Source organism: Camelus dromedarius, chromosome 5 (genome assembly GCF_036321535.1).
Source record: "Camelus dromedarius isolate mCamDro1 chromosome 5, mCamDro1.pat, whole genome shotgun sequence".
In the NCBI taxonomy this organism is placed as follows: domain Eukaryota; kingdom Metazoa; phylum Chordata; class Mammalia; order Artiodactyla; family Camelidae; genus Camelus; species Camelus dromedarius.
Window position 1 is genome coordinate 3,729,247 of NC_087440.1, and position 16,254 is coordinate 3,745,500.

The window sequence follows — 16,254 nt, forward strand, 5'->3', positions numbered from 1 at the left end:
CGTGTTGTGATTCAAGGGAGAGAGTGCTTTATTATTCTTACAAGCACTCAGAGTTTTCACGGTTAATTAATGAATTAATTTCAAATTAGGAAATATTCCAGGCAATCAAAGAAATACAGTGAATGATGAGGCAAAGAACAGTATACTCTTCACCTAGCTTAAGAGATGACACATTACGGAGACAATGAAAGCTCCTTCTGATTAAAACAAAACAAAAACCCAAACTAAACCCCTCCACTTTTATGAAGTACCATCTACTAATTTATTTTTATGAATAAATAGTTTCCAAAATTCAGTTATTTTTTAAACTTTTTGATGTCCTTTTATAGTTTTTTTAAATTGAAGTACAGTCGATTTACAATGTTGTGTTAATTTCTGGTGTACAGCAGAGTGATTCAGTTATACATATATATTCCTTTTCATATTCTTTTTCATTATAGGCTATTATGTATTGAATATTGTTCCCTGTGCTATACAGTAGGACCTTGTTGTCCACCTATTTTATGTATAGTGGTTAGTCTCTGCAAATCCAGAACTCTCAATTTATCCCTCCCCATCTCCTTTCTTCCTGGTAACCGTAAGCTTGTTCTCTGTCTGTGAGTCTATTTCTGTTTCGTAAGTAAGTTCATTTGTGTCATTTTTTCACATTCCACATACAACTGATACCATATCTTTTATTTCTCTTTCTGGCTTATTTTTTTCTTTCTTTTTCTTTCTCTTTCTGGCTTCACTTAGTATGACGATCTCCAGGTCCATCCGTGTTGCTGCAAATGGCATGATTTCATTCAAAAATGTACCACTATAAATGAAAAGTAAGTCTCTTGTGCATCCCTGTCCTGCAGTTACTCATGACTTCTCCCAAGAGAGGCAGCCATGGCTCCAGTTTCTTGTGTTTCCCTCCAGAAATATTCTATGTACTCAATGAATTTTTAAGATAGATGCATGTGTGTATGTATGTATGTATGTATATAGGTTAGGCTGGATAAAACAGAAGGTCACTATCCCAGCTTAACCAAGGAGGAATTTCTGCTTCTCACCAACAAGAAGTCTCTCGATGGTCTTGGAGGCAGGCAGTCAAGGCCAGGCAGCATCTTCACGACATCGTTGCTATCATCTTGCTATTTTCCATCTTTCTGCTTGGTCAAACTTAATGTGTGGTTTTCGCTCGTTCCACCTTCACACTCACCTCTGTATTTCACTCATCAAGAAGAAGTAGGAAGAAAGATGGAAAAGTGATGCCTGTATTAAAGCAAAAACGTTCCCAGAGGTCTCCAGCTGCCTTCCATTCAAAGCTCATTGGCCACAGTGGTATCACATGGCCATTTGGAGGGAGCCTGGGGAGTGGAATGTTTTATCCCTGCCCACTGTCACTCTCAACAAAATGCCTCCTGCTAAAGAAGGGCAGCATAATTGCAAACTATGTCTGTCAATCCTACTTTGATTTTTTACTTAACTGCGATTCAGCATGCTTTTTTCCTCATTAGAATAGATGTTCAATGTCAGTTAGATTCACTTGTTGATTTATTCATTTAACAAATAAGAATGTATTGTCCACTTATGTGACAGAGAATTCTTCCAATATCCATTTCTGCTGTTTTTAGAACCACTGATTTTTAGATGACACGGGACTGCCCAGCAGCCTTTCAGTGAGATGCAGCCGTAAGACTGAGTCCTGGTGTGTGGGATGAGAGCCCAAATGACACGTGCAACTGGCAGGTCCTGCTTTTGAAGGAAGCACGTGTGCCTTCCTCTTCCTCTGTCTCCCTTCCTGCTGGCTACATTACAGACTTTCTGGTGTTCCGTCGTGCAGATGGAGATGCTGTGTGTAAATGTACAAACTAACTAATGCCCCCGTGAATGGGCATGATGCTGAGTTAGCAGAACAGGATACAAAAAAAAGGTAAAAATTAATGTTGTACCTTGGAGGGCCTCAAAATCTCCTGGGGAAGACCAGTGGGTAAACGAATAATCTTTGAAGTCATATGGTCAGTGCTGGGGTCGGCCAGGGACCTTTGGAGCCCAACAAATCCAGTTGTCTGGCATCCCCCATCCATCCGTGCAGCTCCTAGCCATTCATCCGTTCAGTCACCTACTTTTCCATAGATCAGTTCATCTACCATCCACCCGTTTCGTCCTTCCATTCAGTCATCACTCCCTCCCACATAGCTCATGAGGACCCTGCAGTTATTTTTTTGTAGAGAGTCATGCAGAACCTATTCTGATGGACTTTTCTTAGATTCAGGCCAGTCTGATGGCACTTTTTATCACAATTTTAACAGGTACGGAGATCATCACACACATGCAATATCCTGATGAAATTTCATATTTCAGTCACACTATAAATGCTTATTTGTGCACATTTTTAGATGTTTATAGATAATAAAAATTATGTAGTCACTAGATAGTCTTTTTCAATTAATAGACTGTATTTTTTTTTAGAGCAGTTTCAGGTTTACAGCAGAATTGGGCAGAAAATACAGAGAGTTCGCACATAGCCCCCCCCCACACATATACACTCCCCTACCCTCAGCATCCCTCATCAGTGTGGCATATTTGGTACAATTGATGAACCAACATGGGCACATTATTATCAACCAAAGTCCACAGTTTACATTAGGGTTCACTCGATGCTGTACATTCTATGGGTTTTGACAAATGCATAATGGCATGTAGCCACCACTACAGTGTCATACAGAATAATTTCATTGCCCTAAAAATCCCTTGTTCTCCATCTATTCATCCCTCACTCCCTCCCTCTCCCCAAACCCCTGGAAACCACGATCTTTTTATCGTTTCTGTAGCTGTGCCTTTTCCACAATGTCATTTGGTTGGAATCGTACAGCTTGTAGCCTTTTCAGGCTGGCTTCTTTCATTTAGTAATACGTCTTTTAAGTTTTGGCTTGATAGCTCATTTCTTTTCTTTTTTTTTTTTAACTGCACATTTTTTTTTATTTACATACATGTACTGTTCGTCGTTTCTAAGAATGTTTAGAGCTTTAGCTTTTTAAACTTACATAGTTAACTAGATAGTCTTTTCCAAGCAGTCTCCCCCACTTCCCCAGACCTCCCACTTCCCATGAGACGGATGTGACACCCACTCACATCACAGCCAACCCTGGGAAAATGTAGGGAGAGAGGAGGGACAAATTCGGTGTTTGCTGTAATCATCTGTGATGCTCTAACACTAAGGGCTATCCGTAGCTGTGTGGTCCCCTCATTTTCGAGGGCGGGGGTGAGCTGAGTGACAGATGAAGGAGGCAGAGGCTTCATTCACCTCCTGGGGATGCAACTCATTTCCATCCTTCTCTTTCTCACTTAAGTCATTTGAACAAATTTTTTTTAAATTCCTCTTAATAATAAAGAGGAAAGCAAGGATGCAGATTATAGCAAGAACATAATCAAGGGATGGAATTTTCTGTTTCATTTAATGAGCAAATAGAGCTGTTGTTAAGAAATAAAATAGTTCACATACTGCCCCCATTAACAAATATTAAATGTGATTTGTCAAATTTATAAGTTTATTTGGTTAAAAACATTGAATGCCAAACTTGAAAGAAAACACACTTAACCAGTTAAGTCTAGTAACGATGGAGCTGAACCATCGGGGGTGGGGGAATGGCGGTGGTGGGACAGGAGGAAGAGCCAGGTGGGGGGACGGAAGGGAGGGAGGGGTGAAATTTTTCTTTTTGAAATCTAAAGAGCCCTGTAGAAATTCTGCCCTGTTCTTGGTACTGCAAAGTCAAATGAGGCGATGCTGCAGGAGATGTTACCGGGGGATACAGTATGCCAAACGTCGAGTAAATAGCACGGATAAGAAATGTGTGTTCCTCCAAGGGGTGGTGGTCACAGTGGGTTCGATGGGCCAGGGAAGCTACCCTTCCCTCCTCTTCCTCTCCTTCCCCCCTGTTCCAGGCACTTGAGGACACAGGGAGGAAGAAAACAGAGAAATCTCTGCCCTCAAGGAATTTGCACTCCAGTGGGGCAAGACAGACAATAAACAAACTAAATAAAAATAACAGAGTGTAGGGAGCAGTAATACAGCTCAGTGGTAGAGCGTGTATGCTTAACATGCATGAGGTCCTGGGTTCAAGCCCCAGTATCTCCATTTAACATGACAATAATAATCGAGTGTATAGGACAGTGAAATGTGCTATGGAAAGAAGGAAACAGGGAAAAGGAATCAGGACTATTGTCAGGGCTGAGTTGAAATTTGGTGGTCAGGGAAGGCCCTGCAAGGATGGGGACTTGAGTAAAAACTGCAGGAGGTGAGGGAGGAAGCCGTGCAGGTAACCAGAGGGAGCGGATGTGCAGAGCAGATACTCAGTGCCTATGTGTATGCCCGCTTGACAGCAACAGCAGCATGTGCTATCTGCCAAACCATCTTCAACAAACCTTTAACGCCTACTGCAAAAAATGAGAGTGTTTCCCTCCCAGGAGGTGGTCAGTTGAAAGGACATGGGTCATAGGTTACGGAGAAGCAACAGCAACATTTGCATTTTGAAAGGAAGCAGCCCCTTAACCTAAAAGGGGGTGATGGGAGTCCAATAACGACTTCCAGCCAGTGTGATGGAGGCATTGGAGAGGGAAGGGAACGTGATGGTAGCAGGACGGGCAGATTTTGCTACCGGGCACTGCTTCATTCACAACCTAGCGGGGCAGCTGACCTGCCCTCTGCAGAGATTCTGGGTGGATATGCTTCCACGGGTACAAAGCGGGTACAAGGCAGCTGGGCTCCTGGAGGTGGGACATCAGGAGCAGCTCCCCAGCTGGTGTTAGGTATCATCTGAGACTCATTACACTCTCCAAAGCTCCTCAGATTACCAGGCAAAGTTGCCTCTGGCAATGTTTAGAGAAAGGACTGTCCTTCCAGGCTGACCTCTGTAATCAGCCTCTGGAGGAGTCTGCCTGCCTATAAAACACAACGGGACAACAGCTAAGCAGTTCTGGGGCTCTGGCTTCACAATAAATGAGTTCCATCTCTTAGAACCAGAGTGATCTCCCAGTGCCTCGATTCTTTCATCCCTAAAATGGGAACAATAATAGTAGCACTTATCTCATTGGGTGTTGTGAGAATCACCCTCGACTGGTGATGACTATCATTACTTAGTGGTTTATTTTTATTTATTTTTTGCGGGGGAGGAGAGGCAATTAGGTTAATTTTATTTATTTTTTTAACAAAGGTATTGGGGATTGACCCAGGACCTGGTGCATGCTAAGCACACACTACCACTGAGCTATACCCTCCCTGCCATCATTACTTAGTGTTAATTATTATTAGTAGCAGTACCTCCTCAGAATTATTGCATGGATTGCAATATGTCCAAACAAACAGATTTTAAGGGCCCCCTGAGACTGGCAGTAGGGAGACAGTATCTATGGAAGTTAAGAGTGGAGGGTCTCCCCCTGACTGCCTGGGTTTGCATCCGGGATGGCCACTTTGGAGCTGTGTGCCCTTGGACAAGTTACTTAACCTGCCTGAGCTGCTTCTTCCTCATCTTTACAGTGAAAATTATAATAATAATGTACATTACACTACCTGGAAGGAGGCTGGGCCAGGCTTTCTACACCAGAGCATCTGTTTTGTCCAAAGGGCCTGGCAGTGCGGGAATATTCACTAACAGAATCCTATGAATCCTATGATGCTTTTAGAATAGCAGTAGGATAATTATGTTGCATTAACAGCACCGACGTCAAAGGGTTATGAGGAATGAGCCTCGTAGAGGGCTTTATCATATGCCAGCGCCTGTCAATAACTATGTGCCGGTATCCTTATTATTCCCATTTTGTAGCTGAGGAAATTGAGGCCCAGAGCGGGGAAGAGACCCGATGCCAGGGGCGTGCAGCTAGTCGTGGCGGGGTCGGCGCTGGAATCCAGGGGTGCCCCGCAGCTGCCCGGCCCGGGAACTAGGCAACTCCTCTCCCTCCCTCCCTCCCTCTTCACCCCGGAAGGCACCCTGGGAACGGAAAGCTGGCCGCACTCCAAGTCCCAGGGGCCCTCGGAGCCCTGGAGCCTTGCAGCCCTGCAGCCCTGCCCCCGCTCCCCCCTCCCCCAGCCCCAGAACAAAGTACACTCGGGCCGCGGGAACATTCCAGCCCGCGGAAGGCCAGGCGGGGCGGCGGCAGCGCCCCGGGACCCAGCCCCGCGGTGCCCCTGCCCGGCGCCCTCCCGGCCTCCGCGCCAGCCAGCCGAGTGTGCAGACGCAATTGCACCGGAGGAATTCTCCCTTCTGCTCCCCAAGCGCCCCGGCACCAGACTGCAAAGGCCAGGGCCGCGCCGGGCGGGGCGGATGCCGAGCCGGGCGCTGGTCCCCGCGGGCGCCGAGCCGGAGCCGAGGTCTCCCCGGGGCTCGCGGGCGCTCGGGGCCTCCCTGCCTCACTTGACTTCTCGATAAGAAATTAACGCATGCTTTTGTGGAAAAAAAAAAAAAAAAAAAAAAAAAAAAGGACAAGTAGAACTAGGAGAAAGCTCTCCGTTAATCCTACCACTCAGACAACTGCTATTAATTTGAGTTACGTCTTCGCAGACTTTTCTATGCACAAAAACACACATGTATACGGGCATGAAAAGGATCATGCTATTATTGTTTAGTTTTGTTTTAAGTAATAGATTTTAGTTTTTAGAGCAGTTTTAGGTTTACAGAAAACTGAAGAGAGTGCCGAGTTCCCCTAGCCTACCCCTCCCCTTCCCCCTCCCCTCTCCCCTCCTCCTCCCCTCCCCTTCCCCTCCACCCTCCTCTCCCCTCCACTCCCCACCCACCCCCCATCCTCAGTTTTCCACTATTAGTAACTTTTAGTGTGGTACTTTTGTGACGATTAATGGACCACTATTGATAACACTTTTTTTTTTTTGGTCCTTTTTTGGAGGGGGGTAATTAGGCTTATTTATTGATTAATTATTATTATTATTATTTTAATTTAACAGATGTACTGGGAATGGAACCCATGATCTCCTGCATGCTAAGCATGCACTCTACCCACTGAGCTATACCCTCCCCCCTTGATACACTATTATTAACTAAAGTCCCCAGCTTAATTAAGATTTACTCTTTGTGCTGTAAAGTTCAAAGTTTTGATAAATGCATAACATTATGTATCCACCATTACAGTATCATAGGAATAGTTTTACTACCCTAAAAACCCTGAGTGCTCCCCCAGGACCTCTTGCGGACACTGATCTTTTTCACTGTTTCTCTAGTTTTGCCTTTTCCAGAATGTCATGCGGTTGGAATCCCACAGTAAGGAGCCTTTTCAGGCCGGCTTCTTTCACCAAACAATATTCTTTTAAGTTTCCTTCATGTCTTTTCTTGGGTTAATCACGCATTTCTTTTTATCGCTGAATAATATTCCTTTGTATGAATGTACCACAGTTTATCTGTTCACCTCTGGAAGGACATCTTGGTTGCCTCCAGTTTTGGGCAATTATAAATAGGCTGCTATAAACATTCGTGTGCAGCTTTTATTACACTGTTTTCTAGCTTGTTTTTTTCCAGATGTGTTATGAATGGCTTGTGGTATTATAAATATAGATATATATCATCATTTTAAATGGCTACATAAGATTCTATTACAGTTTGACCAGCTCCTTTGTTGAACATATAGATTGTTATCTCTGATTCTAGCCTCATAAACCTGCCCTAACTAGTTGGTCTACACTTTACAGTATCTTGTAGTTAAGGCTTAGCTGCATTAGTCCTGTATTCAAATCCCAGACACTCCACCTATTTATTGAGTAACCCTGGGCCAAGTTTTTAATTTCCTATGACTTGGTAAAATCTGTGAAATAGAAATAGTAGTTGTACTTACTGTGCAGATTAAACAAGCTGATACATGTAAAGTGTTTGGAACAGTTTAGAACCTGGTGCATTAAACCCATAATAAAATTCAGCTCTTACAATTTATTATCTATTGCCCACCTACTGTGTGTCCCGAGCTAGGCATCGTGGAAGTTTTCAAATAGTAAGTTATATGTGTACTCTTACCCTCAGGGAACTTTCATTCAGCTCCTGGCGGGGGATAACTCAAAGCAGAGTAACACTAATTCTTAATGTTATTCACGATGCCAGGCACTGTTCTGGAGGTTGGGAGAAGCTGGGCTGGCCTTTGAACAGAGGTCTGGTTCTAACTACCACACCGCCCTGTCTCTCTGTACTGTATAAGTCCAATACAAAATCTGAAGAAGGTGGGTCCTAAGAAAGTGGAGATGGGGGTTGGTGGAGGGTAGAGCTCAGTGGTAGAGTACATGCCCAGTATGCAGGAGGTCCTGGGTTCAATCACCAGTACCTCTTAATTACTGCCTTCACCACTCCCTCCTAAAAAAGAAAGTGGAGATGAAGTGTGGGAATTTAAGGGACCCACTGATGGCTTTCAGCTAGGCATACCAGGGAAGGCTTTGTGTTAAAATCCATGCCTTTAACACCTGAAGAGTTTCTCAACACCAAGCACTGGATGAATAAAGAGGCAAATAAAACCAATGGGAGGGTATAATCTTGTGGGAGAGACAGGGTACAAAGTCAACAAGCAAATGTCAAATGACAGGTTGTGACAAAAGCCACAAAGGAAATGCAGGCCGCCATGACGGGCACAGGAGGGCGTAGCAGGGACAGAACCTTAGTCAGGGTGGCTGGGGAAGGCGCCTGGAAGGAGGTGACTTTGAAACACTGAGGACTGTCGGGCGAGGAACCAGCCACACAAGGAGTTGCATGGAATATTATAGCAGCACGAACGAGCAAAGGCGCGGAGCTCAAAGGGGGTTTTTGTTGTGTTCTGAACTTCGTCAGAAGCCAGTGTGGGAGGAGCTCAGGGAGCAAGGGAAAATGGCTAAAGATAGAGTTGCCAAGTAGAAATGGACCCGTTTCTAAGAACTTTCCAACTTAACTTCAGAGAGTGGCTGGGCAGCCTGGGGAGCCAAGAACAAGACCGTGGCCAAACACTCTGTGTGCACCTGTAATGGACCAGGCTCTGTACTGGGCTGTTCACACAGTAGTGTACTTGACCTTTCCAACAACTTACTTTACAGGTGAGGAGACTGAGGCTTGAGTTTTCCTCCGGGTGCAAAGGGAAGCCAGCGAAAGGTTTTAAGCAAGGCAGTAGCATGGCTGGGTTGATGTGATAACAAGATCCAGCTGGCTGCTCTGTGGGATGTGGCAGCTGCAGGTTTGCAAAGGGAGGAACAGAGGGATCAGGGAAGAGACTCCTGCACTCAGCCAGGTGAGAGAGAGTAGCGATTCGGCTAGTGAGATGCCTGTGGACAGAGAGCAAGCTGGATCGATTTGAGCCATTTGAGGTTGAGAGAAGATGTTCATGAGCTGAATTGATAAAGAGAGGAAGGAAGCTGGTATGTGCTCATTTTAAATGATTCAAATAATTCGGGAGATTATAAAGAAGAAACAATGTAAAATTCTCTGAAATCTACCAGAAATTAACACAACATTGTAAACTGACTATACTTCAATTAAAAAAAAAAATTCTCTGACATCTAATTTCCCAGAGAGAACTACTATTAACTTTTACTGGAACACCTTTCCGGACATCTTTCTATATCCAAATAGAATAAGTAAACAGGCTCTTTCGGTTGTAAACGACAAAGATCCACTGAAGCTAACTTATGTAACAGGGATTTTGCTGTGAGGAACCAGGGGTGTCTCCTAGAATTGCCAGCCACTCAAGCTTCATGAGACCTGGAAGTTATGCAGAAAGCCAGGAACTTTGGTAACTCTCTTTTCTCTGCTTCTCTCTGCCTGCCTGCTCTGGTCGTCTCAGTCTTTGGGTTGACTCATCTGGATGTGCACACACCTGCCACGGCTTCCTTCCCTGACTTTGTATCTGTTCCCCCAGTTCCAGTGTCTAATAAGGATAAGTTGACATCACTCAGCCATGGATCCCACTTCCTGGGAGAGGGGATGGGATCCAATGCCCTAGTGATGAGATGGTCCCTCTTCTGTAACATGGAGAGAGGCCACGGGTACAGGTGCAGGTCGGCTGTTTAGTGGCGGGAAGATGAGGTAGTTCCCCAGATTGCTTCTTTTATCTCAAGGAAGTGAGTGAGGTTGTCAGCCGAGAGGCTGAGAGTAGAGTGGAGACAGGTATGGGAGGTTTCTTAAAAGACAGGAAGAGATGAAATAGTCTTTTTGAAAGGGGGGGGGTGTGAATTTATGAAGATTAGTGCTGATGGCCCACTTGAGGTTTGTGGTCATGAATTTAAAGAGAGATTACTGGGCACAGCTGTGTTTTCCTCCAGCCACATCTAGCGGCTCAGGTGTGGGTGTGAGTTGCAGGGGATTAGCTTTTAGTGTTTTTCAGGGCAATGAGATGAGGAAAAGAGGGGCAAGGCGTGGTTAAAGTGATGGATTGTGAAATCTAAAGGGGTAATAAAGAAAGTGAGGAGACAAGTTAAGAGATGGGCTGTGGAAATGTTGGGGAGTCTCCCTGGGGTTGAAGAAATGAGTCAGGATACAAGAGTAAGAGAGCTGGAAAGATTGGAAGGGATGGCTGAAGAGTGGGATGCTGGAAACTGATTTAAAGGGAGTGAGAGTGCTGTTAATGATGGTCTAGAGCATGACCTTGGCAGTGGGAGGATGAGGGGCATGGAGGGCAAGAGAGTTGGAGGTGAAGAAATCGGGAACCTGAGTAGGCGGCCTCTAACCTCGCCCCCGGGGATTCTCACCTGGCAGCATTCACAGCCCTTGTGTAGCCCCTCCCACATTCAATGGAGCTGATCTGTGTAACTAATGACCATATATGACTTTCAAGGCTAGGCTGCGAAAGACTCTGCCTTGCCCTTTCTTGGGAGAAGCCAGCCACCACTCAAGACACCCATGTGGTGAGGACCAACCAACGCTAACTTGCCAGGCATGTCTGTGAGCCACCTTGGAAGCCAGCCCTCCGATGACGGGGGCAGCTCCAGCCCGGTGACCGCAGGCAGCTTCATCAGAGAGTCTGAGTCAGAGCCACTGGTCTAAGGGGCTCCCGAGCCCTTGATCCAGAGGAAGGGTGGGATCATAAATGCTCATTGTTTTAAGTTTTGTCATAATTTGTTACATAATAGATAAGTAACACAGAACCTGAAAAGATAGGGTGCTGTGGGTCTGTGACGGATGTTGGCTGAAATCACCAAGGATGGTCAGGAATTGATGGTGGAGAAAGAGACTGAGAGCCAGGCCTGAGAATCTTCAAGGAGTGAGGCAGAGTAGCCGGGAGGCTGGTGAAGGCATCAGTAAGAATAGCGATGGGTCTAGTCTAAGGATACAATTTCAGGGGAAAGGGGGTTTGTAGAGAAAAGGAAGGATAATTAGTCTAGCAAACGCAAAGAAGGGCAAGGAGGACCCCCCACCCCGGCACCCCACCTCTGGGCAGGTGTAGGGGAAAAACCAGCTGCTACACGAGTGGGCTGCAAAAACAATGTCCTCAGGCAGAACCAGGTTTTAGTGCAAGCAAGAAGGGAAAATGAATGTTTGCAAAAGAGGTTGAGCATTTAAGGCATTTTGCTGAGGGTGGGCGTGGAGGTCCAGGGTCATAGTGGAAGAATAGGGGAAACAGGAAGGGTGGGAAATTGGATTAGATTAAGGGATGTGCGTAAGGGTCTGCGTAATGATGGGTGCCCCTAGATGGATGCTGAATTTCATTGCTTTTTCTATTGAAAAATCTATCATATGATCATAATGATTTTTCTTTACCCTGTTCATATGGTAAGTTTTAATCAGTTAATTTTCAAATTTATACCAACCATGCATTCTTGGAATGACACAAACTTTTAGGATGCATTAGCTTTTGTATGTATTGTTAAATTCACTTGCTGTTACTTTATTTAGGGTGTTTTGCACCTGTGTTCATTAGTGAGCTTGGCTTGTACCTTTCCTATCTTTTATTCTCCTTCTTAGGGTTGTGCTGGTCTCAGAATTCGAGTTCGGGTATGTTCCCTCTTTTCTGTTCTCTGGAAGAATATGTGTAATTGTGGTATTTTTTTCTTTACTAAATATTTATTAGAATTTGCCAGTGTAGCTATCTGGGATTGGAGTTTTCGTTGTTGGAAGATTTAACTTATAACTTAAATTTCCTTAATAGATATAGTACTATTCAGATTTTCTATTCCTTGTTTTGTTGGTTTTTGTGAGTTGTGGTTTTCTCAGAACTGTCTCAACTCACTTAAATTTTTAATTTATCTGAAGACTTCAAGTAGCTCATAACCTTTATAATGTTTGTCTGTAGCAGTGTCCTTTTCTCATTACTAACATTGGTAATTCACGCCTTCTTTCTTTTCTTTATCAGTTTTCCTAGGATTTCACATTTTATTAATGTTTTCATAGAATGGTATTTTGACTTTGATCACAATCTTTGTATTGTAAATTTGTTTCTCGTTGCATTAAGTTTTGCTCTTATCTTAATGGATTCCTTTATACTTAAAAAAATATAATTTGTTGAAACATGAATGTTCATAGCAGCTTTATTCATAATAGCCCCCAGGTGGAAACGACCCAAATGCTACCAACTGATAAATGGAAAAGCAAAATGTGGTATGTCCATACTGTGCTGGTCTGCTAGGGCTGCCAGACTCGGAGGCTTAAACAATGGACATTTACTGTCTGGAAGCTGGAAGTCCAAGATCAGGGTTTAGCAGGTTTGGTTTTTCCTGATGCCTGTTTGTCTGTTTTGTAGATGGACGCTTTCTCCCTGTGTCCTCACCCGGCCTTTTCTCTTGCCATGTGCACCCCTGGTGTCTCTTTCTCTTATAAGGCCTCTGCTCCTATTGGTTTAGGGCCCTGCACTTATGATCTCATTTTACCTCAATCACCTCCTCAAAGGCCTTATGTCCAGATAAGTTACTCTGGGGGTTAGGGCTTCAACATACGAATTTGGGAGGAACACAATTTAATCCACAACTGTATATTACATGTTTGTGAATTTTCATACCTATGTAGGAATTCTTTGTGTGAATGTTTTTATTTATGTTTTATTTGTCTATTACTGTTGATGGGCAATTGGCCAGTTTCTAATTTGAAGTTTTTACGACTAGAGCTTCTATAAGCATTCTGTGTCTTTTGGTGAACATTAACATCTCTGTTGGATATGTACCCAAGAATTGCTAGGTCCATTAAGTATTCTTATTTCAGGTTTATGAGATACTGACAAACAGTTTTCCCACAGATTAATTTACACTCTTACAAGCAGTTACTGAGAGTTCTGTTTGTCCTGCATCTCTGTCAGCACTTAGGATTATGTGATTTTTCTTTCTTTCTTTCTTCCTTTTTTTTTTTTTAAATCAGTTCTGGAGGTGGAAAGGACAGTCTTATGATTTTGTGTTTCTATCAAGATTAATGAAGTTGAGTACCTTTTCTGTGTTTATTGGCTGTTGGAGTGTGATTTATTGTGAAGTGCTTGTTCATTTTCTGTCATTCTGTTATTTATTTGTAGGGGTTTTAAATGTATTCTGGCCGCATGAATATTTCCTGTTGTTAAAAATAATCTTCTTGCACACTGTGGTTTGCCATTTTATTCTCTTTCAACTAGCAAATACTTTTATTCTTAATATAGTCCAATTTATCTTTTTAATATTAGGTAGTCTAATGTGTTGGCCCTGTTTTAAAAATCTTTGCACACTACAAGATGGTGACAAAGTTCTCTTCTAAGAGCTCATTTGTTTTTTATTCATATTTAGATCTGCTGGAATTATTTTTCATGTATGGTATCAGACAGGAACCAAAATTCTTTTTTTCACATGGACCTCCAGTTAGCTCAAGACCATATATTAAAAGATTTTCTTTCCCCAATGTACTACAGTGTTACTTTTGCTATAACTTAGGTGACCAAATGAGTCTGAAATGGATTCTGTTTATTGATTTATTTGTCTATGTTAGGATTGATATATTTGACCATTCTATTTCCATCTTCTAATAGTTTGAAAATTATATACTTTAAAAAATTATTCTATTGTTGGTAGCTCGTGATTACAAATGAACCTCTGATTTATCAGTCTAATAATATGAGGTAGTTTTACCTTCTTCCCAGATAACGTAAGGAATTTAGAACGCTTTAAATCCATTCATTGTCTTCCTGAACTTATATGTGATTTTTTTAAAATGTGTTTAATTCCATATATATTTCAAACCTTGTAGGAAATTGTTATTGTTTTGGCAATCAGTAGGCAGATTTATCTACATACCTACTTACTTTGTTCTTCTTCATTTCTTTCTGCATCTCTGTATTTCCATCTGATACCTTTTTTCATTTGTCTGGTACACACCCTTTAATGTTTACTTTGAATCAAATCTGGTATTTATTTGTCTGAAAATGTTTTTACTTCATCTTCAGTCTTGAAGAGTGTTTCTGGTTGTGTTGCATTTCAGCACTCTGATGGTATTATGTATTTTACACTTCGTTGTTTTGTTGAGATTTTATATATCATAATTATATTGCTCTTTTGAAGGAGAGCTGTCTATTTGCCAAGATTTTCTTTGTGCTTGAGTTTATGATTTGTCTCAGTGTGGTTTTCCTTTTTAAAATCCTCTTTGGGAGTTGGTAGGAATTCTTGCATCTGTGGCTTGAGGTCTTTAGTCAATTGTAGAAAATTCTCAGCCATTATCTCTTCAAGTATTGTTTCTGCATCATTTCTCTCTCTTTTACATATGGGGCTCCAATTATACATATGTTCAACTTTCTTAGCGTATTCCTTGTTTTCACTTCTATATTTAATTTGTTTTTGACTCTTCATGCAATCTGGATATTTCTTCAGGTTTTTTTTGTTTTGTTTTTGTTTTGTTTTTTTTTTTTTTTTTTTTTTTTTTGGTTTAATTCTCTCCTCAGCTTTGTCTAATTGGCCATTAATTCCACACATTGAGTTTTTATTTGTCAGTTATGGTATCTTTCACATCTGGAATTTCTATTTTGTCCTTTTTTATGGTTTCTAGTTCTTTGATTAAGTTCTGAGAGAATACAAAGAGTTGCTCAGTACATTCTCAAGCAGGTAGGCTCTTTCCCTAAGGCTGGCTTTAGAAACATCTGAGGAGCTGTTAGAACATGGATCGTGCCCTGCGAACAGCTCTCTATTGACTAAAAAAGAGCTTCTTGGTTTATGGATGGACATTCCAAGGTGAGTGGATGGCATCCTGTTTGGAAGGCTGCTACTCTGATTGAAAAATGTAAAAACAAATCAGCTCGGTGGACTGAGCTGCATGCTGTTTGCCCCCCTGTTTGAGTTTTTACTGACTTACGGGCAGTAGCCAATGGCCTGGCCATGTGGTTAGGCAGAAGGACCATGGAAAACTGACATAGGAAAGAGATTACCATATGGGGTGCAGCCCTATGGAAGCTGCTTTGGGAATGTGAGGGGGGTATTAAGATAGAACATGTTAATGCCTATCTTATTTGTGCCTGGGTTGTCATTTATAAAGGTGACTGAGTGATGACACTTAGAGATTATTGCCATTGAAAGAAGATTTTTTTTATCACTTACATTTCCTGAGTTGGGGGTGAGGGACTTCTTATGCCATATAGGGCCATGTGGAGAAGCACCAGTGTTGGTCAGGAGGCGGAAAGGAGCAAAGGGAAGACATAGGTCACAGCCTTTACTGGGGTTTCTGTGGGAAACACAAGGTGGGACAACATAAATAGCTCAGAATCAGGTAGTTTGAAAGGTTCCAGTGGGCTTTGGGGTAGGGGGCTGTCTCTCATAGTCTGGTATCTGGCCCTGGGATGGTTTAGGGCAGGGGAAAGTTTGGATTGGCGTGTGAGAGTGAACAAAAGAGGTGATTCAGAGTATGGACTCTGGATCTCAGGGAAGATGCAGACAACTTTGGCTGTTAGTTTGGCCCTGTGATTAATGGATGCCAGGCAGACAAAAATCTAAGAACACAGTAGTTTCATGATCAGAAGGTCATTGGAGCAGTGAGTAGATGTCCAGTTGTGCTCACTTGAGGTGGCCCCCTAGGTCCTTGAAAGAAAAGGAAATGGGAGCTGCAATAATGCAGATAGGGGCTGAATTTAGATATAGTCCTCTTATACCCTCTGAGGCACAAAATGCCAATAAGAACTGTTCCATCAGCCAACAAGAGAGATAAAGATTGCAGAGAGCTATGGGGAAGATTCCCTGCGGGGAGCGCCCTGAACATAGCTGGCAAATGGGACTGGTGCTGGTAATGCTGGGAGGCTACAAATGGGTCTGATAAGAACAAACACTTACCCTGGACCGGCTTTGCATACCCAGCTGTAGGTGGAAGTGCTCAGAGTGCTATAAAAGAACTGGAACAAAGACGCTACACCAAT